This window comes from Chelonoidis abingdonii, chromosome 7, assembly GCF_003597395.2.
Source record: "Chelonoidis abingdonii isolate Lonesome George chromosome 7, CheloAbing_2.0, whole genome shotgun sequence".
Classification (NCBI taxonomy): Eukaryota; Metazoa; Chordata; order Testudines; family Testudinidae; genus Chelonoidis; species Chelonoidis abingdonii.
This window is the reverse complement of record NC_133775.1, coordinates 83,195,890-83,220,816: the sequence shown is the minus strand read 5'-3', so window position 1 is coordinate 83,220,816 and position 24,927 is coordinate 83,195,890. Positions and strand designations below refer to the sequence as shown.

At 42.2% G+C, this 24,927-nt stretch overlaps 1 long non-coding RNA gene across 2 annotated transcripts in view; it reads left to right on the top strand.

Moving 5' to 3' along the window:
- Positions 1-24,927, top strand: part of LOC142047116 (uncharacterized) — a 753,995-nt gene that overhangs the window by 622,197 nt on the left and 106,871 nt on the right. Inside the window, exon 6 of one of the 2 annotated variants that reach the window (XR_012656297.1) lies at positions 24,114-24,386. The exons of the other annotated variant lie outside the window; for it this stretch is intronic. This is a non-coding gene — a long non-coding RNA (uncharacterized LOC142047116). Of the gene's footprint in view, positions 1-24,113; positions 24,387-24,927 lie in introns of those variants that run through there. 2 annotated transcript variants of the gene reach the window in all.

Sequence of the window (24,927 nt, the reverse complement as noted above, 5' to 3'; positions counted from 1 at the left end):
TGCTGGAAACTGTAAGAGAAAAATCTCTCTCTCTTTTTTTAAATGGCTATACTTTATGTTCATGAAAGACATAAAATGAATCCAGGGAAAACCTTGTAAGTGACAGTATACAGAAGCTGATATTGTTTTGATGAAGACCTAGTGAAGAGGTAGTGTAATTTTAGATAATTCTACGTAGATCTCCGAGAACATTTTTTGAAGGCTAAGCTACATATTAGCACTGGGTCACAAAGAAATGAAAAACTAGCAATTTCTTTGCCAACCTACTATATATTTAAGCTTGGCAGGTTTCAAGTTGTTTTTTATATAGAGAATTTCAGTGTTTACTTTTAAGCATTTTAAAAAAAATTGTATAGATTACATTTTCACAGTTGACCAAAATTCTGAGTTTTAAGCATTTTTCAGTTTTCATTTATTTAAATTTATGCAGTTGCTGGAAATGTTGGGAAGGGACCAGACAGAAATTATTTAATGACATAGACGTTGAGATTCAAAAAGTTAGTTTAAACTGTTAAAATACAAATTGTCAGTCACGGCACAATATATAAAGTAAATATCCTTAAATCAGACTCTGTAGTAAGTTCTCAGGTAGTATTTTTCTTACGTTGCCTATCTGTACATTTCAGTTATTATAATGAAATACTTTTGTTGGGTTGTGTGTGTAGGGTGAAATAAATGTTTACTGACATCTACCGATAAAAATCTAATCCTTTCAAGCCTCAATATATTTATCAAAGAAAAGTTGTATTTGACTTTGATTCACTCTAAGAATTTGAAGTGTAATAATAATTTAAAAATAAAAAAGGACAGACAGTAACTCCTCACTTAACGTTGTACTTATGTTCCTGAAAAATGCGACTTTAAGCGAAACAATGTTAAGCAAATTCAGTTTCCCCAAGTGGTAAATAGGTGGGGGTTAGGTTCCAGGGAAATGTTTTTCACCAGGCAAAAAATTATATGTAATATAACACACACACAGAGCGCATAAGTTTTAAACAAACAATTTAATACTGTACACAGCAATGATGATTGTGAAGCTTGGTTGAGGTGGTGGAGTCAAAGGATGGAATAGGGTGGGATATTTCCCAGGGCATGCCTTACTGCTAAATGAGAACTAACATTCAGCTGAGCTCTCCATGGTTAACATGTTGTTAAAGTAGCCTCACACTCTACAAGGCAGCACCAATGGAGGGAGGGGAGACAGCATGACAGATAGAGACAGAGACACACACCCTGTGTGAGAGAGAGAGACGCATTGCCCCTTTAAGTACGCTGACACCACTCTAAGTACATTGCCTCAGGAATCAGGAAGTTGAGAAAGCACTGCAACCAGAAGCTCCCTCTGTCCTGAGCCCTGTCCTGTCTCCAACTGCTCTATGGATTGGGTAAGCGGGGGGGCAAAGCAGGGGGGAGGGGGACACCGTGACATTAGCCTCCCTTTCTCCACTCCCACTCAGCACAGCAAGCAGGAGGCTCCTGGGAGCAGCTCCATGGCAGAGGGCAGGGAGCAACACATGGCAGTGGGGGGAGGGACAGCTGAACTGCTGGCAACTGATAGCCGGCTAGGTGGCTGCCACACAGGGAACTTTTAAGGGAGCAGGGAGCTGATGGGGGGCAGTCAGTCCACCCTGGTTCCAAGCCCCCACCAGCTAGTTGCAAGAGACTGCTCTTCCTGCAAACAGTGGATAAAGCAGGCAGCTCCCAAACAACGTTATAAGGGAGCATTGTGCAACTTTAAATAAGCATGTTCTCTAATTGATCAGCAATGAAACTACATTAACCAGGACAGCTTTAAGTGAGGAGTTACTGTACCTTTGAATGTATCCCTTGCAACTCTAATTTTTAGCCATTTATTGATATAGCATCTGTAAAAAATACATTTTAATCTCCTTTTCTAAGCATTATTATTATCGCTATATATCAGCATTAGAGTCAGATAATTACTTTATAAAGCAAAATAAAGAAGCATGTTTATTTGGAAATAATAAGGACATAGGACAGCAGCAGAACGTTAGCATCCCCACAAAAGACATGGATTCACACAAAGGCCTCCCCTCGGCGTAGCACTGTCTACACTGGGGTTAGGGTCAGTATAACTACGTCACTCAGGGTGTGGATTTTCACACCCTTGAGGTATGTAGTTATTATGACATAAATGTGTGTGTAGACCTGGGCTTAGATATTTTCCTTTAAGGGAATGAAATAGTCTGCTTCTCAGTGACCACTAGTTATCAATCCCTGATGTACTCCCTGAGCTGTAACTTTCAGAATTGCCAGTTCCATGAGATGCCACTGAGTGTATGGGGAATAGTCTTGGCCCTGACCAGGAGGTTGTGTGCCTTGCTAGTCTGTGCCCAGCAACTGCTGATCCCCATCTGCCAGTATACTAGGAAGGGCCCAGTATATCGTCCACTAGGAGAACCAGGAGTTTGCATTTGTTTTCCAGGTTTAAGACCATTTTTGTTCTTTGTTTTCAGTTCAAATGTACCTCTCTCTTTTCCTCTGCTGTTCAGGCTTTGTACATCCTTTTGGCTTTGCAATTGACCTGTAATCTTAAAAGCCTATTTTAGGATGCAGTAAGCCAGTAATGCAGCTCAGATTCTGAAGAGCACTAAAATAAATGGAGTTAGACGTTCTGTTTTGGCCTGTATACCTCTAGTGCACAAACACAGTAACAAATGCCTGCAAATAAATCAATTTAAAGGGCAGAGTTCATCTTTTTGATTTTTTATGATAGGGAGTTATTATAATTAAATACAATTTTGGTGGTGATTTGTCATCTTTTGTGCAATATATATGCTGAGCAATTGTACCTAAAATTCTCCTGTATTTTCTTGTTTAAAAAATCCATTTAAATTTAGAAAAAGGAGAAAAAATAATGGTCAGTTTATTGTCAAAGCTGGTAACTTCATCTTTGATGGCTAAATTAAATCTTTTGAGATTATTATTTATCATATACTATCCTAAAGTCAGGGATGTTTGGCAAAGAAACACTAAGTGGAAATGATATTTGTTGAACCGGCATTCAGAATCAGCAAAAATAAGGCTTTTTTTTTTTAAATCATGATTTTTCAAATAATGTTTTTGTAAGAATTTGATTTAAGTTAAGAGCCTAATAAAATCATGAGACAAAGTCATAGGCCCGTCCTGGATCCTGCAATTAGCTCTAGGGAGGCAAATCGCTGCAGACTTCAGTGGGGTCCTGTGTTGATGCAGGGGTCCATCACACAAAGCCAATGGCAGAATCAGGGCTGTAGTCTGGAATGGCACTGGGTATACATTTCCATACAGGTGTCAATGTACCTAAGTCCGTACCTAGAGTACTGCTGCTCTTCCAGCATTGGGGTCATCTGTCAGTAGTACTGATTTGTCAAATCTCTTTTGAGCACATGTGCAACAAGTTTTAGTACACTTCATCCAACTGTTTCTTATCTTAGTGTCTCAGAACTTTTAGCCCCCAATACTTTTGATCTGAAAAGTTTGGTTTTACTGTTTTGGTATGCCACCCAGCACCAACCAGTCCACCTGGCTGCACCACCAAAATGTGTTTTGGTTTTGTGATGTGAATAGAGATGAGAGTTAAGATTACTTAACACATATTTCACTTGTAGCTTACATTAGAAATTGAATCCAGTTCTCCAGTGATGAAAGTCTAGTATGATAATCCACTGCTCTCTCCAGGCACCTCTTTCATCATATTTTCATTCTGAATACAAGAATCACACACTGCAAATTTGGTAGATGCATAATATATGCTGTCTAAACTTCACTCTCTTTACATATTTTACATATGAGTTCTTCTTTAATTGCTACAATATTTTATTTTGCTCCATTACTGCTGTATTTTTTCATAGAGCTGTGACATTCATCCTGTCATCTTATTTTTAGTCTATAGACAAAAATAGTGAGGCTATCAAAAATAGCTTGAGTCAAGGTGAAGTTCACCGGGTTGTAGATTCAGTCACAAACTCTAAACATATGACTTTATTATGGAAAGGTCTGCCAAGATCAACAATTCTGGTCTGAACATAAAACAAACTCTTTCTCTCTCTTTCTCTGCCCCCTTCAGTAGGTTCTTACACCACACTCCTCACCATAAAAGTTGAGTGCCTGTGTTCCAGGGATTCATTTGTCTTAAAGCCATGAAAAACTCAGATATCTTTTGGTTCTTTTATATAAATATTCTTACTGTAAAAACTGAGCGAATAAAAGTTGAGAAAATGTATAATATATATGTCAACCAAATGTTCATCGACATTTTCTGGGAGGAATCCGCAGTTCCTTACGAGGGTTACCATCGCTTAAAAAGAACATTAAAAAAAAAAAAGCCTTTTTGTTAAAGAAAGTCAAAATAAGCATTCATTTAATTAGTTTTACAGAGGAAGAAAATTATAGGAAAAAAGAGTTGAAGCTATAAAGACATTATGGTTTTAAATTAAATTCTCAATGAGAATTAGGTTGTTGATAAATTGAACAAAAGCAACTGACTGTGGTAGATTCAGAAAGCAATTTGTATGCAGTTTATCAGAGTTAAATAGCTTTAGTACAAACACTATTGTTTTTTTTAATCCAACATATTTTGAAGAGAGAATTATTAATGCATTTTGAATTCAATAATTTAAGAACCCTTTAGCTAGGAGTCAATACTTCATCACCTGGAAAAGGGACTTCATACTGTCCATTCATTTTCCAACAATGGAAGGGTCACTTATAAAACCATTAAAACATAACCCTAAAATTAACATGATGAACCTACAAGGAATAATTAAGCTGACAGAAAACAAATGGACGTGTGAAAGGAAAGGACTTAGAATGCAAGCTTCAAAAATACCCACTAATGATTATTTTAATGAGAGTGTATGATCCCGGAGTAGATCGCATTAGCTAACACTAATATGATATAGTTGTTGGATGTTGACACATATGCTTAGTTCCTATTTTAAATCTCTATTGAAAGAAAGACTGAGTGATCACATATCCAGATGCAGTGTCTTCACTTCCTTTTTCATAGGGGGAGACCTACTTGAGAGTACTGGAAAAGTCATGCAGTCTTTCCACCATAGATTCCTGGGAATGCTGTCTTTGGGGATAGAGTCTATTGGTCTGAGTGATGTATTCAGTAGCCATTGTGTGGCCAAGTTGCCTTCACTACTGCAAAATGTGTGGGCAGGTTATCGGAAGATATCTCTTCCCACCCAGGTATAGGCCAAAGATGTCTCGCTAGCCTATTGTTTTCTCTATGGTTCAGTACTATGAAGCGCTGCTCTGCTGTATGCAGGGGATGCAGAGTCCCCCTGTACAGTCTCAACAGATGAATGCACATGATGTATACCATAGAATATAACTATGTCTCTCTCCCAATTTATGTCTGTCGGTGATATCAGATGAATCACTGATGTCAAAATCTAGACACTTCCAGTGTCAATGAGTTAAAAAGGGATATTTGCATCTGCCCTGGAGGACCAAAATGAAGTGAACCAAAATCTTGGAGACAGAGAAAATTAAAGTAATTTGAGTGACCAAATGACTTGATGTGATCCTTCAGGAAGGAAGGAGTTTCCTTGGCAGATGTGGAGTTCTTGGAATCATTGTGGATAATTCTCTGTAAATATATGTTCTATGTGCAGTGGCAGTCAAAAAAAGCTAGCATAATGTTAGGAACCATTAAGAAAGAGAGAGATGATAAGACAGTACATGTCATAATGCCACTACATACATCCATGGTATGTCCACACCTTGTATACTGTGTACAGTTCTGGTTGCCCCTCAAGAAAAGATATTTTAGAAATGGAAAAGGTACAGAGAAGGGCAACAAAAATCATTAAGTGTATGGAACAGACTCATATGAGGAGACTGGGACTTTTCAGCTTGGAAAAGAAATGACCGAGGAGGGGTGTGATAAAGATCTATAAAATCATGAATGGTATAGAGAAAGTCAATAAAGTGTTATTTACTCCTTCACATAACACAAGAACCAAGAGTTTCCCAATGAAATTAATAGGCAGCAGATTTAAAACAAACCAAAGGAAGTACTTGACACAATGCACAGTCAAGTTGTGGAATTCTTTGCCAGGAGATGTTGTGAAGTTCAAAACGATATTGGATTCAAAAAGAGAACTGGATTATTCTTGGAGGATAGGTCTATCAGTGGCTATTAACCAAGGTGGTCATGGATGCAACCCTTTGCTCTGGGTGTTCTCTAAACCTCTGACTTTCGCAGACTGGACAATGGGATAGATCACTTTATAATTGCTTTGTTCTGTTCATTTCCTTTGAAGGAACAAGCATTGGCCACTGTTGGAAAACAGTTCATTGGGCTAGTGGAACCATAGGTCTGACCAGTATGGCCATTTTTATGTTCTTATGACAGCAGAAGCAATTTTTGTCCACCCAAAAATACAAATACAATTACAAATTCAAAATATTTAATATTTAATAATAGGTGGCAAATTTGAAATACTAACTGACCAGATTTAAGCAGTCATTGCTCTAAATAATTGCTTGATGAGTAACCATGTTAATTTGAAATTGACAAGAAATAGGCAGCTGATATGGTTAAACATCCACTAATAGTTATATATTAGTAAAAGTTTAGTAATATTAGCTATTAGGTGGTATTTAATATATACTCAGCTGATTTTTTTTATTATTTAATCCCAATATTTTTAAGGAGAGGTATGGTTTTATTTAACTTTGGTACATAGTTTTTAGAGAAATAAGCATTTCCCATATTAATAACATGGTTTTATTTAGTTATGCTATTTTTTGTGTGTTTGTGGGTATGTGTGCACTCAACTTCTAGGATTCTTGCATAAATATGACATAGAAGCTTGTTATGTTAAACAAATGTGATTTGGAATCACTGATGGGCAATAAGCAAGAGGCAATAAAAGGAGCCATTTTTCAGTCACTTTTCCAACTATGGCCACTATATCCAGTGGAAGAAACTTAGAAGAAAAACTGTTGAAACTATAAAAATATGGCATTGTATATTGTGTGAAGTTAGTTGCATGCCCAATTCATATTATTATCAGGATGATACCTATAGAATTAAACTCTTAGTTACTTTAAACTTACTTTAAAATATCATGCTGTTACCTCCAAATTTTATTTGTAGAACACTAAGCATCTATTTTGTCTCACTTAAAATATGCTGCATAGAAGATATGTTAGATTTACAAATAATTAAATCAGGGATTTAACATATATTAATGTTGTCAGTATTTCCCTTCCAGTCATAGGTCAGCTCTCACATAGAGCCTGCTGCAAGATTAGGGCCTTGTTGATAGTTAAGGAAGAAAAAAAAATTAGTGAACATTAGCTAATTAGGTATTGTTATCTCTTCCTTTTTAACAGAACTTTGGAGAACATAAGGCACAATTTTGCTTGCAGTTGCTTCTGTAAAGTATTTTTTCACTACAGTGTGTTTGATTGTGTGTAACTGCAAGAATTTGGACCTGAGGGTGAGATTTTCAAAGGTACCTAAGGCAGTTAGGGTCACAACTCCCATTGAAAATCCATTATGTGTTTTCAAATATTGTACTGTGAATGCCTGATTAAAGGCAACTTTATCCCAGTATATGTGAATTTAAGCAAAGTTCAGATTAGGGTATAATTTTTTTTCTCTCTAACACTTAATATTCAGTAGTCTACTCTTCTGAATAAGCAAAAATATATTCTTCACATACAGAAGCCTAAAATGTGGTAAATTTCCCAAAATGAAGACATTTGTAAATTGACAGTAAATGCTACCTAAATTTAAATTAATTAATTATGGCACTAAATAAATTTCAAGATCACCACACCTAAGGAATTAACGTGGCTTTTAATTAATATATTCTTGACTGTCCAGTTGTGGGAGATTTAACGCCTAAGAATTAGGGCTGTCAAATTATTTAAAAAATTAATCACACGATTAAAAAAATTAATTCCGATCAATCTCACTGTTATTTAAATAAATGGTATTCTATTATTATGTTTGGATGTTTTCTATATCTTAAAATAAATTTATTTCAATTACAACACAGAATACAAAGTGTGCAGTGGTCACTTTATTTTTGATTGCAAATATTTGCACTGTTAAAAACAAAAGAAATAGTATTTTTAATTCACCTAATATAAGTACTGTAGTGCAAAAACTTTATCAAGAAAGTTGAACTTACAAATGTTGAATTATGTGCAAAAAAATAACTGCATTCAAAAATAAAACAATGTGAAACTGTAGAGCAGAGATTGGCAACCTTTAGCAGGTGGCCCATCAGGGAAATTCGCTGGCGGGCTGGGACGGTTTCTTTACCTGCAGCATCTGCAGGTTCAGCCAGTTGCAGCTCCCACTGTCCGTGGTTCGCTGTTCCAGGCCAGTGGGGGCTGCAGGAAGTGATGGCCAGCACATCTCTCATAATCCGTACGTTAGGAGATAAACAATTTGAGTGTTTCATTGAGGGTTACTATACTGGGGTTCAATGTAATTAAGACTCAAGCCACGGTGATATTACAGAATGAAACAATAGCAAACAATATGAGGGTGGAATGTGTTTAAAAATATTTAAGCTCTACCCTTATGTTCATACCAAAAAGAATAAATAACATGGAGATAATACATCTACCTATTAGTGCGTGAGGTTTAGAAAATTAATTCACAGTCACAAAAATAATTTCTGAAGGCACAGAATATTATTAAAGATTTTCTATGAATCAAATGGATATATAATTTGAGCTGAAATGGTCCTTCCATTTTAAAAAAAAATATTTTATATTGGCAATACATTTGCAAGGGATATCTAGAGGTTATTGCTGTATTGAGAAGGACTTTGACCTTATAAAGACCCCTTATCCTGCAAAGACTTATCCATATACTCTGAGGACCCCATTGTACTAGGTGCTGTACAAACACAGAATAAAAAGACAGTTCCTGCCCCAAGGAACTTACAATTGAAGTTTTCCCATTGAAGTCAATGGAAATAATCACAATGCATAATGATAAACATATGTGGAAGTCTTTGCAGGATTGGGACCTGTAAGTATGTACTCATGTCAGTAAGATCACACATACTTAAAGTGTTTGCAGGATAAGGGCCCAATATGGAAAAATAAAAAACACCTCTATAAACATAACAGTAAACATAACCTGGGGCCGGTTTTGTTCAACATCTTTATTAATGATCTGGTGATGGGATAGATTGCACCCTCAGCAAGTTCGTGGATGACACAAAACTGAGGGGAGAGGTAGTTATGCTGGAGGGTAGGGATAGAGTCCAGAGTGACCAAGACAAATTGGAGGATTGGACCAAAAGAAATTGTGTGACCTCACCTTGCAGCCCCCAAAAAAGGAATTGGGTGGACTGAATGGACAGTGCCTCTCTCTAGCTGAAGCCTAGCAAGGGAGGTGCATGGATCCCACTAGAATTTAAAATGAAAAGTAAGGGAGGAGAGGCTCTACTGGACCTGGGCAATTTTAGATAAAGTACCAGGCACTTAGGAGGATTTCCACTTCTGAGCCATGGAAGCAGAAATTGACTTTTCCTTTCCAGATTTAGCTAATATTCAGACAGGGAATCTAGCACCTGCCTTCCAGATTTGAATACCTCAAAATTTAGGAGTGCTCAAGCTCAATTTGGGCAGCTATTACTTCATTTCTCCCAAATCAAATATACTGATCCACTGTAATTTACTGTAGAAAAAGTAGATAAAATTGAGCAAGAAATGCTTTCCAATGGTTTTTAGGACTGGAATTGCTATTTTCAACAGCCATTGCTTTTTTTTTTTTTTAACTTGTTTAAAAGGAAGACAGTGATTTTGCATTGGCAAATTCCCCATAAAAACAAAGAGTGGAACAAAAGAATAATAAAGGCACCTTGACTTTTCCTCATTTATGGAGGACAGTCTTATAATGTGCATCCAGATATCCTCCAGTCACACAAGCTGAATATTGTTCCACTTTACTGCAGTTCTGTAACCATATGGGAACTAATCCTGTCTGTGTTCTGTACACATCCAAAATTCCTGCTGAATGACCCGCTCTGGGAGCGAGTCACCAGTGACCCAGGGCTGGAGCAAAAGGAGGGTGCAGGTGGAGGAGGACAAGGAAGAGCCCAGAGCTGGGGCGGCAGGGGGTGCGGGTGGAAGGGGCAGAGCCCAGGGCTGGGGTGGCAGGGGGTGTTAGGGGGCACTGGTGGGGGGGAAGAGGGGTGCCCAGAGCTGGTGCAGCATGGGGTGTGTGTGAGTCCAGGCCTGGGGTGCCAGGGGGTGCGGGTGTGGGGGGGAGAGCCCAGGGCTGAGGCGGCAGGGGGGTGCGGGAAGGGGGAGACCCAGAGCTGGGGCAGCAGGGGTTGCAGGTCAGGGGGAGAGACCAGGGCTGGGGCAGCAAGGGGGTTTGGGGGAGAGACCAGGGCTGGGGTGGGGGCACCCAAATTTTATTTTGTTTGGGGTGGCAAAAAACCTAGAGCCGACCCTGCTAGGTTGGATAATAGGAAACACTATTTCACTAGGAGAGTTGTGAAGCACTGGAATGGGTTACCTAGGGAGGTGGTGGAATCTTCATCCTTAGAGGTTTTTAAGGCCCGGCTTGACAAAGCCTTGGCTGGGATGATTTAGTTGGTCCTGCTTTGAGCAGGGGGTTGGACTAGATGATCTTCTGAGGTCTCTTCCAACCCTAATCTTCTATGATTCTATTATTCTAATTGTTAAAATATTCCATGGATATTTATTTCAATATAAATACTCAAATAAATAAATATAAGGACCTTAAAAAGTTGGAAGTCAGTGGAACTACGCAAGTGGGAAAACTTCTTCACATTTTTAACTAGTTGCGTGACTGGGGCCATAGAATATTGAATGAAAAAAGTTGATGAATGTATTTCAGAGTGACATTAAACTGTTATGTAGTAATTTGTTATATCAACCAGGGATTTGAAATGATTTTGTGTATCAAGCATTTGTTCAGATATAAGGATATCTCTTGAACCAATCAGTTGCTATTGCCAGTGGTACTTAGTTCACATTAGTGTTCTGTGGAGCCATCAGATGATTCACTATTTTCATCAAGTGGATTAATCTGTGACATGCAAAAATAAAAAAAGTACTTGTACATTTCTCAAAGCTGTGTTCTAAAAGTAAGAATCCATCTTCATTGCAGGATTTTTCCACCTAGTAAGTGACCTTGATAGTCATAGGCTCCCTCATCATTCATTCCAGATGCATACCTCTGCCAGTACACAGCGAGACATGTTGTAGAGAGAGGATTGAAAGACAGTACAACCGTAATGCCATACTTATGGGCTGGGAACATCTGGATTCTCATTACATTTTGGAGTGGATCTCCCATGGAAATTTGAACTTCTGGAACTGGATGCCAGATAATTGTAAAGCAATTGGTATCAGCCAGAGCTGTGACTTGATTATTAGAAGGTAAAACATTTCTTCTGGACATAAATCAATGAACCTACTGTTATTTTCTGTTTGGAAATGATGATGATGATTGATAATAAATAAGTTTAAAATAATAATAATAAACATATTGTTTTTGTTATGTACCAGTGGTATGCTCATCTTTTTGGAGATACTGGGGAAAATTCTGACCCTATTGAGGTCAATGGCAAAACTCCTGATGACTTCAGTGGAGTTGGAATGTCAATCTGTAACTACACCTTCCAGCAAAATCTTTGGTTCATTATCAGCCTTTTAGTTTTAAGTGTAACATGTTGGTTATTTGTTTAGTTTTGCAGTTTTTTTGTAACTTTTCATTCGAGTGTAAATTTGCTTTAGTCGTACTGTATTTTACTGTATATTTTTATGCTGGTGTCTCTCGCAAGAAGAAAGGCTTTATTCTTGCGGGTTTTTTTGCACTGTTGATTTCCCTGGAATTCTGATTTAGAGAAAAATCAGGAGCCAGATATTTTTTGCTTGATGGTAGTGAGATGGGCATTGACTAAATAGTTGCTAATAGCAGATGTTGAGTACTGTAAGTTTTAATCACAGAGCTGAAGTATGATGAGTTCTTCGAGTGGTTGTTCATGTCCATTCCAAGCAGGTGTGTGCGTGCCGCGTGCACACCAGCCGGAAGATTGTCCCCTAGCAGTGTCCATAGGATCGGCCCTGGCGCCCCCTGGAGTGGCGCCAGGAGCGGCGCCAGGGTTTCTGACGCCCTAGGCGGACGGCCATTTCGCCGCCCCCTGCGGGTCCGGTGGACCTACCGCAGTCATTCTGGCGGGTGGTCCGCTGCTGGAAAGGCTCCGGTGGAGCTGCCGCAGTCATTTCGGCGGGCGGTCCTCTGGTCTAAAGGCTCCGGTGGACCTGCCGCAGGCATGACTGCAGTAGGTCTGCTGGAGCCTTTAGACCAGCGCGCCGTCCGCCGAAATGACTGCGGCAGCTCCACCAGAGCCTTTAGACCAGCGGACTGTCCGCCGAAATGACTTCAGTAGGTCCACCGGACCCGCGTGCCGGCCCCCCCCCCCAGCAAAATAGCGCCCCCCAAAAATTCTGGCACCCTAGGCCATTGCCTAGGTCACCTAAATGGTAGCGCCGGCCCTGAGTGGCGCCACTACGGCGCCCTATAAAGGGCCCATCGAACCTCCACCCCCTGAGTTCCTTCGTACCGCCAGTGATGGCTAGCTGGAACTTCTCTTGCGCATAGCAAGTTAGCAGTGTCCTATCCTCATGTATAGTCCATGTGTATAGTTAGTATATAGTTAGTTTACTTAGAGTCATTTGTATATAGTTCTTGGTAGTTAGGGGATCCCTCCCCCATGTTTTTGTCACCCATTGGGGCATGCCCAGGTCCCCCGAGTTTAAACTCTGCAAGGACTGCGGGAAATTCATGCCTAAGAGTGACCCGCACTCTGCTTGTTTGAGGTGCCTTGGAGAGAGCCACCAGAAGGACTGGTGCTTTATCTGCAGGGGCTTCTGCTCGAGAACTCTCAAAGAAAGAGCTCAAAGACTTAGAGTCTTCCTCATGGAGGCTGCCCTGCGGCCACCCTCGGACCCGGAACTGGCTGAGGCGGTGCCCACCATGTCTTCCTCGGTGCGGAGCACCCCAGCACCAGCATCAGGACTTAGGGCCTAGCCCAAGTCATCTAAAACCCGGCACCGGACGGAGTTGGGTCATAGGAAGTCGGCCTCAGTGTGGCACCGGTCACCGTCTCCAGTGCCCACTAAGAAGAGGAAGCCGGTGAGGGAACGGTCACCCCACCAGGACCCCCAGAAGCCGACGCCATCTGCGAGTGCAAGCGGACAGGCTGGGCTACAGCTCTCAGCTGCTCCATCGACTCCCGCACCACAGAAAGGGCGGTCGAGTCTGGACCGGCCTAGATCCCTGGACCTCAGCGGAGACTTGCGCCTCCCTTCGACACCAGAGGCATTCGAGGCGGCCTCAGACTTGATGGGACTCCCGGCGCCGGCCTCCCCGCACCGTAGTAGGTAGTTGCCTACCACGGCCCATCCCCTAGTACAATCAAGGGGCAAGCCAGCCATGCTGTTGCCTCCCTCCCCGCACCGTGCTGCTAGGGCAGCACCGGACCAGATAAGAGGCTCCCCACTGCCTTGATATCGCTCTCCAACGGCACCGGGTGCTGCTACCCCCAGGTCCTCTTACTCAGAAACTTCAGATTCAGAGGCAGACTCCTACTGCTCCAGCCGGTCGCGGAGCAGGAGATCGGTTTCGGGGGTGAGCCACTAGCGTTACCCACAGTGGCAGCAACAATGGCATCTGCCCTTGCAGTGTCCGTTTTGGACCCCCTGGGCCTACCACCAGTCGGTAGGCCAGGCGTTTGGTCCTCGATCAAGGTCGGCCTCGGTCTCCTCAGCGTCAATGGCCATATTCAAGTTCAGCACCCCCTAGCCGGGCAGCGACACAGGCAGCGGCTACAGTTCGGGCTCAACAGGAACCACCAGATACGCCAAACCGTTCACTGGCGCTCCTGGTACCGGTTGTGGTGCCGCATTTAGAATTGGAACCGGCCCCGCAACCACAGTACCGTGTGCCACAAGACCCCGAAGGGCTGCATGCACCTGAGGAAGGGCCGATCCAAGTAATTTCCTCATCTTCCTCCCCAGACGAAGCGGTCTCGGGCACGGCTGCGGCACCGGCCTTGGAGGACACTCGGATCCTCCAACAAGTCCTCTGGGGAGCAGCTCAGAGCCTCACAATACAGGCTGAGGAAATCGAGGTGGACGCGTATCTGGTAGTAGACATCCTGGCTCCCTCAGAGTCATCCAGGGTGGCTCTCCCGTTGATCAAAACCATAGCGGATATGTCCTGCACCCTATGGCAAATGCCAGCCTCACTGGCCCCAACTGCCAAGAGAATGGAGCGGCTGTACTTCGTCCCCTCTAAAGGGCACAAACACTTATACACCCCCCCCCCCCGGACTCCCTGGTGGTGGATGTAGCCAACCAACGGGAGCGTCAAGGGTTTTGGGGTCAACACCAAAGAGCAGGGATGCTAAAAGACTCGACCTCTTTGATAGAAAAGTGTACTCCACGGCAGGCCTACAACTCCATATTGCCAACCAACAGGCAATCGTAAGCCAATATGGTCATAACATATGTTCATCCATGTCAAAGTTTACGGAGCTCCTTCCTCGAGGTCAGAGTTTTTGGCCCTGGTGAAGGAGAGGAAACTGATCTCCCGAGCCTCTCTCCAGGCTGCCCTAGATGCAGCAGACTCAGCCTCGTGCACCCTGGCCATGGGCCTGGTCATGAGGGGGGAGACTGGCTCCAGGTCTCGGGCCTGCCCTATAAGGTCCAGCAGACCATTCAAGACCTCCCCTTCGAGGGGCAGATGCTGTTTTCAGAAAAGACGGACAAGCGTCTGCATAGCCTAAAGCACTTGAGGGTCACGCTTCGCTCGCTGGGCTTGCATACCCCTGCTACCCAGCTCAGGCAGTTTAGGCCACAGACGGCCCCACACCCCTACCAGCCTCAGACTCGCCAGGAGTTTGGGCGCAGGTGGAGCAGAAATGGCAGGAGGCGTCACCAACGCCACCCCTCCGGCCAGGCGTCCGGTCAATCGAGACCGCCATCGGGGCCTAGGCCCCCTATTTGATGGTACGGTTGAAGGCGACCTACCTATTGAGACTCTGTATCCTTCTACCCCTACCTTTGGGTCATGTCTGTCCCCCTTCTACTATGCCTGGTCCCGAATCACGTCGGACAGCTGGGTGCTCCGCATGGTAGAGAAGGGATATTCTGTCCAGTTTTCCTCCCTCTCGCCCCACCAGCCCCCCTCCCCGTCCATCTTCAGGGACCCATCTCATGAGCAACTTCTAATTCAAGAAGTGAAGTCCCTCATGGAGGCAGAGGCAGTGGAGGAAGTCCCTCGGGAGCTCAGGGGCAAAGGCTTCTACTCCCGATATTTCCTAATACCGAAGGCCAAAGGGGGCCTGAGACCCATCCTGGACTTGCAGTGGCTGAACAAGTTTGTACTGAAGCTCAAGTTCCACATGGTCTCGCTGTCCTCGATCATCCCCTCCCTGGATCCAGGAGATTAGTACGCCGCCCTCGACTTAAAGGACACTTATTTCCACATCGCCATAATTCCCCGTCGGTACCTCAGGTTCTTCGTGGCCGATGCCCATCTGCAGTTCACGGTGCTCCCGTTCGGCCTGTCAGCTGCCCCAAGGGTCTTCACGAAGTGCATGGAAGTCGTGGCGGCCTTCCTGCGCAGACGGGGCATCCAGGTAGTCCCCTACCTGGACGATTAGCTCATAAAGGGTCGCTCCAAGGAGCAGTGGAGGCCCAGGTGTTGGTCATAAGGCGGACCTTTCTCAGTCTCGGCCTCATCTTGGACAAAGCCAAGTCCACCTCGTCTCCTACGCAACGAATAGAGTTCATAGGGGCGGTTCTGGACTCCACCCACGCCAGAGCGTACCTTCTGGAATCCAGCTTCCGTGGAATTTCCGTGCTCATCCTCGGACTGCACCACGCCCCGATTACCACGGCGCGGATCTGCCTCCGGCTGTTGGATCACATGGTGGCATGCACCTATGGGTGAACCACGCCAGACTCAGGCTTCGCCTGCTACAGTCCTAGTTAGCAACAGTATACCGCCCAGCCAGGGACCCCTTGAACTCAGTGGTGTCCGTTCCCCACTTGGTGCTAAGCTCGCTATGGTGGTGGCTCAACCCACAGAAGGTATGCATGGACGTCCCCTTCGCTGCCCCTCAACCCTCCCTCTCCCTGGTAACGGATGCCTCGGATTGGGGTTGGGGAGCGCACCTGGGACATCTCAGGATGCAGGGCTTGTGGTCGCGGGAGGACTTTGAGTTGCATAGCAATGTCAGGTAAGAGAGCGGTTCGCCTGGCCTGTTTGTCCTTCCAGTCCCACCTGGCCGGCAGATGTGTTTCAGTCCTCTCGGATAACACATTGGCAGTCTTTTATATTAACAAACGGGGGTGCACGCTCCCCTCCCCTGTGCAGGGAAGCCCTCGCATTGTGGGATTTCTGTGTCCATAATGCTACCCACCTGACAGTGTTCTACCTTCCAGGGGAGCAGAACAGCCTGGCGGACACCCTCAGCTGCTCATTCTGGGGTCACGAGTGATCCCTCCGACAGGACGTGTTACACTCAATCCCAGCTCTGGGGCTTTCCCCAGTTAGACTTGTTCGCCTTGAGGGAAAACAGAAAGTGCCGGAGATGCAGCGCTCCCAGCAGGTCAGACAAGTGCTGCTTGGTAGTAGGAAACTATCAACCAAGGCCACCTAGCTGGCGAAATGGAAGCGCTTCTCCATATGGTCGAGTCAGCGAGGTCACAATCCTCTGGGGGTCCCTATCCCTATTATCCTAGACTATTTGCTCCACCTCAGACAACTGGGCCTCTCCCTCTCCTTGATTCATGTTCACTTGGCGGCCATCTCGGCTTTCCACCTGGGAGAGGGGGGTACCTCGGTGTTTGCGAACCCGCTGGTCAGGCGTTTCCTCAAGGGTATGGACAGGCTATTTCCGCATGTTCGTCAGCCAGCTCCTGCCTGGGACATGAATCTGGTCCTCTCCATCGTCTCGGCACCTCCCTTTGAGCCCCTGGCTTCATGCTTCCTGTTGTACTTGTCATATAAGACCGCCTTCCTGGTGGCAATCACCTCGGCCAGGAGGGTGTCAAAGCTCAGGGTGTTAACATCCAAGCCCCCGTACACTGTCTTTTATAAGGACAAGGTCCAACTTTGACCTCATCCAGCCTTCTTCCCCAAGGTCGTCTCACAGTTCCACATGGGACAGGATATCTTTCTCCTGGTGTTTTATCCGAAACTTCACTCTTCCAGTGAGGAGCAGAGGTTACATTCACTGGATGTCCGCAGGGCCTTAGCCTTTTACATCGAGCGTACCAAGCCATTCAGACTCTCGACTCAGCTCTTCATCGCGGTGGGTGGATAGGATGAAAGGGCTCCTGGTCTCCTCTCAGAGGATCTTTTCATGGATCGCGACCTGCATCTGGGAATGCTACTGCATAGCTAAGACCCCTGTCCCTCCGGTCATGGCCCACTCCACTAGGGCGCAGGCCTCCTCTGTGGCTTTCCTGGCTCAGATCCCGACTCAGGAGATCTGTAGAGCGGCCACGTGGTCCTCCGTCCACACGTTCACGTCGCACTATACTATCACGTACCAGGCTAGGGATGATGCAGCCTTTGGTCATGCGGTGCTCCAGTTAGCAGTGAACTCCAACCTCACCACCTAGGTTCAGGCTTGTGAGTCACCTGCTTGGAATGGACATGAACAACCACTCGAAGAAGAAAAAACGGTTACCCACCTTTTAGTAACTGTTGTTCTTCGAGATGTGTTGTTCATGTCCATTCGAATACCCACCCTCCTGCCCCTCTGTCGGAGTGCCGGCAAGAAGGAACTGACGGGGTGGAGGGTCGGCGGGCCCCTTTATAGGGCGCCGTAGTGGTGCCACTCCAGGGAGCGCCAGGGCTGACCCTATGGACACTGCTAGGGGAAAATTGTCCGGCTGGCGTGCATGCGGCGCACACATACCTGCTTGGAATGGACATGAACAACACATCTCAAAGAACAACAGTTACTAAAAGGTGGGTAACCATTTTTTCCCTGACATTTTGAAAAAGATATTAGAACAAACTCTCAGCTGATTAGTTTTAGTGTATAAGAGCAATGAATAATGTACTTGTGCAATTGAAGCAAACTTACCAGTTGCTACATATACAGACTTGGTGCTGAGAAAATTATGCTGCACTCTTTAAATTACTATTCCTTCAAGCCCCCCAGCACAGCTAGGGAACTGCAGAAGGGTTTGTACATTTCACAGTTCATTGGCACGGAGAGAGAAAGTGAGAATGATTCTCTAGGCCAGTGGTTAGTGTACTCCTCTGCAAATGGGGAGGGGGATGCTTGGGTTCCATTGCCGGCTCCAATTAGTATTTAATTATTTATACAAAGTGGAACAGCTTCAACAGGAGAGCGGGAGATAGCCCTGACTCAGAATAGGAAATAGCTTGGTTGTTAGGACACTGACTTGTGAAGGGGCACAACTGGGCTCAAGTCCCTGCAGATTAATATCTGATATGTCCTTTATTTGAGGACTGTATATTACATTTATTTTTGAAACAGGGAGTTGGAATCGGAGCATGATACCTTGGTCTCCCACGTCCCAGGTGAGTGTGCTAACCACTGGGCTAATGGTTGTAAGTGTGGCAGTGCACCCACCTCCTCTGGTTTTGTGCATGAGATCCAGTTTTGTGTCTCATGCCCATAATATCAAAATGTTTCGTTCCCATAACATCTAAATCATTTATTTTCATGTTTCCATATTTTTCTTTTTTCTTTTTGATCAAAACAATTAGCTGAACTGTACGGAATTCCCAGAATGTTTCAGTTGCCCCATTCCCCCCTTTTTTTTTTTTTTTTTTTTTTTGAGAAAAAAGTTTTGGCAGAAAAATTTTGCCCTGTAGTAGTTAACACAACTTTTCAAAAACTGCCCCGACTCTTATAGTGGCACCAGAGGGGAACTAGTGCCTCACTCAGTTCAACACAGTGAAATGTGAGATTGTTTAAATGTTAATATTATTGTGCCCAGATAGCGTTTGCCTTTTTTCTTTTTAAAATATTTTTTTTAAAAAAGAGGGGAAAAATAAAAAAGAAACCTACATAAGTATGCAGAGTTAAGTTCCAAAAGACTAAAGAAATATAACTACATTCAATAGTGCGGTACTTTTGACAGTGTAGCTGACAGTATAGATTCTATAAATTTGTATATTATACAGGAATTTTTGGCTACGTTGGTAATCCTGTATGTTCAACAACATAAATTAAAATATATCAGCAAAAAATGGGGGAATATTATATGTGTGTATAGCAAAATTAATGTTACTGCTGGTATGTTTTTCATTTGTGTGTCATTTTGGCCTTTCATAGAATTCTGTTATATCAATGGCTTGCCAATTACAGAACCAGTTTCTCCTCCCTTGGTTTTCACACCTCTACTGCTAGAACAGGGCCCCATCCTCCCTGATTGAACTAACCTCGTTATCTCTAGCTTGCTTGCTAGCATATATATACCTACACCTGGAAGTTTCCACTACCTGCATCTGACGAAGTGGGTATTCACCCACGAAAGCTCACGCTCCAAAACATCTGTTAGTCTATAAGGTGCCACAGGATTCTCTGCTGCTGTTATATCTTTGACAGCCTATCTGAGTAGGTGTCATGCTTTTGCCATCTCTGAACAAGCTGTTCATTACAGGGTCAATATCTGGCCAAAAGTATTTATTGTTGAACTTACTCACCTGGGTTCTGATTCAGAAAGGGTACTTAAAAATTAAGCATATACTTAAGTCCTATTGATTTAGTGTGCTTTCCTGAACAGTGTTGCTTTCCTAAATTGGAGCTCTATTACTGTAGGAAGTGCTTAATTTTTGCATTTCTTGATTTAAAAATAAATAAGATATGCAGCTGTGATCAAGAATCAGTGACTAGTTTGTGAGGATAGATGAGAAACATTTGACTAATGGCTTCTCTAACCAATAATGGTATTCTACAAGATTATTAATGCCTTTCTGTTATAATGAATAAAGTTATATTATTTAAGATCTGTCAGTCTAGTAATTTCCAGTATATAGTCAAACTTCTGACTAATAGTGTGGTAGCCTCCAAGTGGATAGCTTCAAAGCAGCAATGTTGTAAGTAAGCTGAATTGAAAGAATAAACAATAATTAAACCCCCAAATGATGACTGTTTCAACCACTCACAGACACTGTCAGCTTGATTTAAAAAAAATGACTATTGTTAAGCAGCATATCCTTTGTGTGTATGTTGAAGATTTTTAAGAGCAGGTTAGACAAACACCTGTCAGGAATGGTCTAGATAATACTAAGTCCTCCTGTGAGTGCAGGGGACTGGACTAGATGACCTCATGAGGTCTCTTCCAGTTCTATGATTCTATGATAATGCATATAGTGTTTAGCAGACTTGTTAGTGTATTCCTCTCAGTCTTGCTTTTGCTACAACAGAGGAAATGATCTCAGTTGTCTTGTCTTGTTTTTAATATCAGATGTATTTCTGATTTTTTTTTGTGAATCAAGATTTTCAACACTCATTGCTTCTCACACCTCTCACTGGAGAGGGGATATTGAAGAGAAGATTTGTTTACTGGCTCTTGGCCAGTTTTCCCATAAGGACCTTGGATCACCTGCGTAAGGAGATCCCACTCCTGTGGATTAATGAATGAGTTTGGTATATTAATGCAGCTTTGATTGGTCCTGCTCTGAGAGAACCTGTGAGAGTTAGTTGTTTAGCACCAAGGATAGTTCTCCTTCATATCCTACACTTCAGATGGATCAAAGAAGAGACTGAATGTTAAGTGCCTCAGCAATTATCCCCTCTTTGTTATGCATCTAGAAATCTAGATCATGGTACTATATTGGGTTCACTTCTGATTTACTCCTGTATAAATGAGAGGAGAATATATACCACTGTCTTCTAAGCAGAAAAACATAGGCTGTCAAGCTGTAAAGATGCCTCAGGTCCTTGGGGTCTGAAAGGCATTCTGTTCTTTCCAGTGCCTGTTTATAGAACCAAATGCTCATGCTTCAATTCACAGATCTGGAAGGATGTCTTTTAACATAAAACGAGATTTGATGTATTTCTGACTTTGAATGTTTCTAAATAGACCATACCTGATGAGTTCCATGAGCAACAGCTATAGGGTAGGCACACTGTCTACTATTAAGAGTGGAAAAGGCAATCCATTTCAAGTGAATGCATTTCTCTCATGAGGGTCTTCCAGATGCCACAATAAATTGACAAAACTCTTAGAATAGTCCATGTTCACCAGCATCCTCACGGTGATGTCAAAATACTGGCTACAGGGGATTCTTTTCTCAGCAGGACATTTTTCAGGAATGTTATATAGGAAATTAGCAGACCACTGGTGATTCAAGTTCAAGCATGGTATAAATGAATTCAGTGGTTTAGCATAAGGTGACTGGTTTCAGAATAATAATTCTCTGGCCCCTGAAAATCTCTGATGCTTCTTGATCTGAGTCTAAAATATAGAGGAGTTGCAAAAAGATGAGAATCATTTTGGTCTGTTAATTAGAACCCTGTGTGCCCATCAAGGACGTGTAAAATCTCTTGTGTTCCATTCTTTGTTTGCCTGTTGCCAGGTGTTGTTCTTATTTCATTATTTAGAATCACCGGACCAGATCTTTGGGTTGCGTAAATAGAGCTGTGCAGATTTACACCAGCTGAAGATCTGACACCTGAGTATTAGATTTGAACATGGGCAATTCTAATTTTTCTACAATTACTAAGAAAAGAGGTTGTATTTGAAAAACATTGGAAGATCTTAATATCGTCTGAGTGGAGAACTTTTCTGCCATGTTATTGCTACTGAGTTTTTTTCATATTAAGATAGTTCTGATTTAGCATAAATATTAGAGAAGAATAACACTCTAACTGTGCAATAAACTATGTTATTCCCAACAGATTTTTCACTCTAAGAGGTTAACAGACCTCTGTGTGTTGAGCCAGCTCATTGAAAGATATGTGCTGTTCCACCATAGGCTTCCAAGAGGTTTAGCCTGGCAGAATCTGAAATTAAAGAATTTCGGACCTACCTTATGAATATCTTCTGGTCAGGAAAAGCTGCTTTCCTACAGTAAATAGATTAAAGTCAGTGGGTCTCAATGTGCTCCTCTATTTCAGGTTTGAAACCTCTACTTCCCAGAGATGAAGACATTTTTCTTCTTAAAAAGATTATTGGGAAAATGCAGCCTTTGATTTTAGTGTATGCGCTCCCTAAAGGCCCTAAAGACCCTCTCATTGGGAAGACTGCATTTTTTCACAGGTGTGCTGTCATGCAAATATTTCAGGCTGGGGAGAAAACTTATTATCAGGTAAGAGTCTGCAGCATAACATACTTCACCGTGATGCTGAAAAGGGGTGATACAACATATAATAATATAATACAGAGAATAGAAGGGAGAGCAGCTTTTCACAAAAGCCAAAGAGAAGAGAGAACCCAAATGGGGGAAAGGGGGATGAGAGTTAACACAATACAAACCTTGAAATGGGTAACGAGCAATACAGAATACAATCAGTCTTTCTTCCTGCTGTTTTATCTTTAATGCACATTGTATCTTAACTTGCTGAAAGACAGAAACCCTTACATCTGCTTTTACTATAAAGTATCTAAATACAAAAAAAAAAAAAGAGAAGAAATCAATTTACCTTCAGTGAAAGATTAGCCTCGAGGTTTAATTGGAAATATGACTATATTTTTTGTCAAGTTTAGTATTGCCATTATGACATCATAAGGAGTGACAGAATCATTGTTTAGTGAGATAAATATTGTTAGCTTTGCTACTTTGTTTTTCTGTCTCTTACAGGTTTAAATCACACCCAAAGCATAATTTATGTATTTATTTATCTACATATGCACAAACACAAACAGAACTTTAGCTATGAGGCCATTCAAGTTCAGATGTCCATATACTATTTTATTAAAGTGATGTTTGTCCCTTCCCTATTAAAATGACTTTTGAAAGAGGCAGCCTGTTAAAGATTACTTCTCTGGTAGGAACATATGGTAACATTTTGTATTCAAATAACCTAATCTTCTAAAGGAAATGAAGTATCTGAGCATACTCATTAAGAAATAAATTAATTCATCATTTTCATATTCATCATCAATCACCACTCACTTGTGTCCAGTTTTCAGTTAAGATTCTCTTAACAAAAACATTTTCTTCCTTTACTGAAAGGATGGATGATGCATTTTCATGTTGTTTCAAGTTTTGATGGTAACTGAGCTGGCACAGCTTCCGGAGATCCATATTCTGTTTGGATTTGTAATCTCATTGACATGGTGGGGTTGCATAGGTTCTAACTCAGGGCAGAATTTCATGTAGGATGTCCTGTTTTGGTAGTGTCAAGTATCAGAGGGGTAGCCGTGTTAGTCTGGATCTGTAAAAGCAGCAAAGAATCCTGTGGCACCTTGTAGACTAACAGACGTTTTGGAGCATGAGCTTCCGTGGGTGAATACTCACTTCGTCGGTACCTGCCCCTGGAAATTTCCACTACGTGCATCCGACGAAGTGGGTATTCACCCACGAAAGCTCGTGCTCCAAAACATCTGTTAGTCTATAAGGTGCCACAGGATTCTTTGCTGTTTTGGTAGTGTTAAGTATAGCTAAACTGTACTTTAGGGCATACAAATGTGATCAAAGTAAGAAAAGTTACTTATTTTTCAAGGTTCATATTTATATAATTAGAAAAAAAAATCATTTCATCTAGAATTTTCACTAATCGTTATGACTGGGTGTAAAGGTTACCATTAATTAAACTTAGGATAAACTTTTAAATATCAAATACTTTTCATTTATGTAAACAGTGTAAAGCTTTTTTCTGAAACCAATTGCTGAGAAAGCATCTCTCTTGGTGGATATAACTACTCTACTGTGGAGCCTTCCAACAGCAATAATAAAGAAAATAAAACATATGGTTTGATTTTTTTCAGAGTGTAAGGCTTGTTTTCTGACTTTTTAAAGGATTTGGACTAATATGCACTCTGTAAAAGGAATGTCTAATATGTTGATATCCATTTAAATTTCTGTTAAGAATAAGAATGCATGAAAATGGTTAACCCTGCCTGCCATGTGTCTCTAGGTTCCTATAACATGAAGATGATCACGGTCTGCCATCACGCTGTTAAAATGATGCATAAGCCTACCAGCATTCTCAAATGATGGAGTATTATTGCAGCCTCTTACAAGTTAGGCACTAAGATAATTTGGCTGGTTTTGGAAGAAGAATGTACCATAACCCCTGTGGTTCAACTTTCATTGAATAAATATGGCATGCTGCTGTTTTTGTTCTCCTTGTGTATGGAAGAGCAATTAATGTGTCAAAAAAGAAGCATCACAAAATGTTCTGCCTCTTTTCTTCAGCAAAAATTGTAAAACTGCATTGAATCAGTTTTTAAAGTTATTGCCCAACACTTCAGGGTGATAGATCCAAAACATGAGATGCAGTCTGTCTCTCACACACTTTACTGAAAGGTATTGTAATCTTTCTATGAGTGTTATAACAACTAACAACATTATGGTACATCTATATGTATATTAAATAAACTACCATTCTTTTACCACTTTTACTCAAGATATAACCAGTACATACTGTATATGCTACAAAAATATCTTTATACAAAGTTTTTATTGTATATATCAAGTTATTATAGCTTTGGTGAGAGGATTGCAAGTATTGGTTTAATTGGATATAACAAACTATAACAGCAACAGTTTATAATGGTAAAAGGGGGGGATTTAGAGTTATTTGTGTAATTTTTATGTATATTTGTTTTGTATCCAGTTATTGGGGGAACCGTAGAAGACAGGGTGGCATTACATGGTACGTACTGAGAATGTTATCATCTATATATACTGAGTTGTTTTAAAAGTGCTCTTATGCCCTAGAGATACGA